We start from the raw sequence: 4,790 nt of genomic DNA on the forward strand, positions 1-4,790 counted from the left end.
GTCACAAAGAGTCGGACACGACTGAGCGACTAAGCACAGCACAGCACAGCACAGCACCTTGTTGATTGAAGCACTATTCACAATAGCCAAGACACAGAAGCAACCTAAGTGGCCATTGGCAGAGGAATGGATAAAGATGTGGTACATATACGCAACAAAATATTACTCAGCCATGAAAAGAATGAAATAATTCCGTTTGTAACACCATGGATGAACCTAGAGATTAGTATACTAAGTGAAGTAAGTCAGAAAGAGAAAGACAAATACCATATGATATCACATACGTGGAATCTAAGCTACAACACAAATGAACTTATCAATGAAACAGACTCACAGACACAGAGAACAAGGCTGGTTGCCAGGGAGAAGGGGTACGGGGGGGAGGGATAGAGTGGAAGTTTGGGATTAGCAGATGCAAGCTAGTATGTGTAAAGTGGATAAACAACAAGGTCCTAATGTACAGCACAGGGAATTATACTCAGTATCCTGTGACAGATTGTAATGGAAAAGAATATGAAAAAGAATGCCTTAATATGTATATGCATAACTGAATCACTGTGCTGTACACCTGAAATTAACACATTGTAACTCAACGGTACTTCAATATAATGCTTTTTAAAAAACTGAGGTGCTGAGAGATCAAACCACTTTCTCAAAATCACAGAACAGTACAGTTGGCCCTGAATATCCCAGAGTTCAGCACCTGTGGATTCGACCCACTGCTGCAGTGAGGAGGCAGGGGGGTGGTGGAAGCCCAGTGTCTCCCCCACAGCACCGCGGTGCCCAGCAAGTTGCCCAGAGCTGCCCGCGTGGTGTGGTGCCCCTCTAACAGCCTTAGCATGCCCGGCGTGGGCCAGTGTTAGAACATGAGTAGCATTGCTTTCCTTATGATTCTCTTTTTCAATCATCCCAATTATACAGCTCTGGTGCTTTGCTTTCTTTTGTTTCATCTCACACCCTGCATACAGTCCTCTGGGAAATCTTGCTGGAACCAGACCCAGTGATTCATCTGCAGGCTCAGTCTCTCCTCTGCTGCCATCGTGGTCTGAGAGTCACCCTCACTGTATTTCTGCACTTCCTGGATTCCTGCCGCAGGACTTCTTGCTCTGCTACAGTCACAGACTGACCCAAAACTGAATGTATCCCAAGAGCCCAGAACACTGCCTGCTGCATAGTTACTGCTGCTGCTAAGTCGCTTCAGTCGTGCCCGACTCTGTGCGACCCCACAGACGGCAGCCCACCAGGCTCCTCCGTCCCTGGGATTCTCCAGGCAAGAACACTGGAGTGGATTGCCATTTCCTTCTCCAGTGCATGAAAGTGAAAAGTGAAAGCGAAGTCGCTCAGTCGTGTCCGACTCTTAGTGACCCCATGGACTGCAGCCTAGCAGGCTCCTCTGCCCATGGGATTTTCCAGGCAAGAGTACTGGAGTGGGTTGCCATTGCCTTGGTGCTTGCTAAACCCTGGTTGAAGGGATGGATGGCTTTGGAGCTGACAGGACCCCAGAGTCTTTGTGCTCCTCTCTCCTCAGGCCCGTCAGGGCACAGCTGCCACCCCCCAGCCCCAGGTGCACTTCTGGGGCAGAATTCAGGCGTGACTCCTCTGTTTCTGTCCTTCCAGCCCCCTCTCTGAGAAGAGACCTCTGTGCTCTGTCCATGCCACCGTGTGCTATCAGAGCCCTCCGATTCTGTTACAAATGCAACATGTCTCACACCCATGTCAGGACAGCTCTGGTCCTCTCCCTTCTACGCAGAATGCAGACTTGAGGCTTCTGAACCTCCCGCCAAGAGACAACAGCGCACCGCAAACCCCGGCAGGCATGTATAAACAGAATCCTGCCTACACTTTTCTTCATAGTCAGAATTGGCTGACAGGGAACATCGTTGGTCCGGCATAGCCTGAAAACTGCATATGGGTTAAGGCTCAGAAGAAGATGAGCAATTAGTTCCTCCATGGACAGAGACACTTAATTTCGAAGGCTTACTATTTATTATGCTTCGTTTTGTTTTGGGCCCTTGGTAAATTGTTTGCATTTAACACGTTTTTGACTCTCCCAAGCCTCATATTTCATGCTGAAAAAGTCAAGGAAGTCAAAGCAACACCTTTGATCAAAGTGGAATGTTTTAATTAAATATCCATAAAATTCTGTAGGAAACAAGCCCACCCCAAAACACAAGACTGTTCTCACCGCTCTTCTCAGTTCTCGGCATCGGTCCTGTGCCATCTCTCCTCCGGTGTGTGCACGCACTAAGCCCTGTGCTGTCCTCTTCACTCAGGGACCTGGGGCAGCCACTGCCGAGCCCAGGGCATCACTAGGTCACCCTGGGAGCCTTCAAAAAAGCAAAAGAGCTCCAGAAAACACCTCTTTCTGTTTTATTGACTATGCCAAAGCCTTTGACAGTGTGGGTCACAATAAACTGTGGAAAATTCTGAAACAGATGGAAATACCAAACCACCTGACCTGCCTCCTGAGAAATCTGTAAGCAGGTCAGGAACCAACACTTAGAACTGGACATGGAACAACAGACTGGTTCCAAATAGGAAAAGGAGTACATCAAGGCTGTATATTGTCAGCCTGCTTATTTAACTTATATGCAGAGTACATCATGAGAAATGCTAGGCTGGAGGAAGCACAAGCTGGAATCAAGATTGCCGGGAGAAACATAAATAACCTCAGATATGCAGAGGACACCTCTCTTATGGCAGAAAGTGAAGAAGAACTAAAGAGTCTCTTGATGAAAGTGAAAGAGGACAGTGAAAAAGTTGGCTTAAAGATCAACATTCAGAAAACTAAGATCATGGCATCTGGTCCCATCACTTTATGGCAAATAGATGGGGAAATAGTGGCTGACTTTATTTTGGGGGGCTTCAAAATCACTGCAGATGGTGACTGCAGCCATGAAATTAAAAGACACTTACTCCTTGGAAGGAAAGTTATGACTAACCTGGACAGCATATTCAAAAGCAGAGACATTACTTTCCCAACAAAGCACCATCTAGTCAAAGCTATGGTTTTTCCAGTAGTCATGTATGGGATGTGAGAGTTGGACTATAAAGAAAGCTGAGCGCCGAAGAATTGATGCTTTGAACTGTGGTGTTGGAGAAGATTCTTGAGAGTTCCTTGGACTGCAAGGATGTCCAACCAGTCCATCCTAAAGGAGATTAGTCCTGAGTGTTTATTGGAAGGACTGATGCTGAAGCTAAAACTCCAATACTTTGGCCACCTCATGCGAAGAGCAGACTCATTTGAAAAGACCCTGATATTGGGAAAGATTGAGGCCAGGAGGAGAAGGAGATGACAGAGGATGAAATGGTTGGATGGCATTACTGACTTAATGGACATGAGTTTGGGTAAACTCCAGGAGTTGGTGATGGACAGGGAGGTCTGGCGTGCTGTAGTCCATGGGGTTGCAAAGAGTCGGACACAACTGAGCAACTGAACTGAAATGAACTGAACTGGGAGCTTTCCATGAATGAGGAGAATCTGGAAGCTTTAATTCCATGTACAAGTGACCAGGCCTGGGATCTTCTCCCTGGAGAAGCTCCCTGGGTGCTGCTGGTAGGATCACGAGCCTTAGAGATTTATTTCCAGAAAGCTGAGCAAAGCACCACTTCACACGCAGCGGTGTCCACTCCAAACTATGCAGTCACTTGGAGAGAAAGAAGAGAACCACATTACTGATACTGGTACTAAGTGCTTGATATGGAAGCACCAGAAGAATAAGGACTTTGTTGGTCAAGTTCTCAATCGATCTCTAACTTTTTGCATGGTCCTGAGGAGACAGTGAATGAAAAGTCACTGAGAAGTGAACCTACTCTAGCTCATGTCTATAGCATTCATTTAACCTATCCCTTACAAAACCCAAGTGAAGCAGGTACTCTCTTTTCAAAAATTATTTATTTTTAATTGGAGGCTAATTGCTTTACAATGGTGTCTTGTTTTCTGCTCTACAATAACATGAATGAGTCATATGTATACATATACCCCCTCCTTCTTGAGCTTCCGTACCACCCCCCCATGCCACCCCTCTAGGTCATCACAGAGCATTGGGCTGAGCTCCCTGTGTCACACAGCAGCTTCCCACTAGCTAGCTATTTTACACATGGTAAAGAATCCACCTGCGATGCAGGACATGCGGGTTCCAACCCTGGGTCAGGAAGATGCCCTGAAGGACTAAATGGCAACCCCCTCCAGTATTCTTGCCTGGGAAATCCTTTGGACAGAGGAGCCTGGCAGACTACAGTCCATGGGGGTCTGAAAAGTGTCAGAAACGACTCAGCAACTAAATAACAACAAAGTATACATGTCAATGCTACACTCTCCATTCATTCCTCCAGCTCTTCCCCCACTGTGGCAAGCCCGTCCTCTGCATCCGCGTCTCTATTCCTGCCCTGCAAATGGGTTCATCAGTACCATTTTTCTAGACTCCATATACATTCATTAATATACAATATGTGTCTTTCTCTTTCTCACTTACTTCACTCTGTATAACAGGCTCTAGGTTCATCCATCTGAGTTCGACGGACTCAGATTCATTCCTTTTTATGGCTGAGTAATATTCCATTGTGTATATGTACCACAACTTCTTTATCTGTTCACCTGTCAACAGACATCTAGGTTGCTTCCATGTTCTAGCTATCATAAATAGTGTGAAGCAGATATTTTCAACTTTGCTTTACAGATGGGTGTATGCACTGACATTCTGAGAAGTTAAATAAGTTCCTCAATTTGCCGAGAAGTGTCTTAGAAAAGACTAGAGTTCAGATCTGCTTGGAACCAAGGGCCTGCCTGT

The sequence above is a fragment of the Bison bison genome, unplaced genomic scaffold (genome assembly GCF_000754665.1).
Source record: "Bison bison bison isolate TAMUID 2011002044 unplaced genomic scaffold, Bison_UMD1.0 scf7180017864146, whole genome shotgun sequence".
NCBI lineage: Eukaryota > Metazoa > Chordata > Mammalia > Artiodactyla > Bovidae > Bison > Bison bison.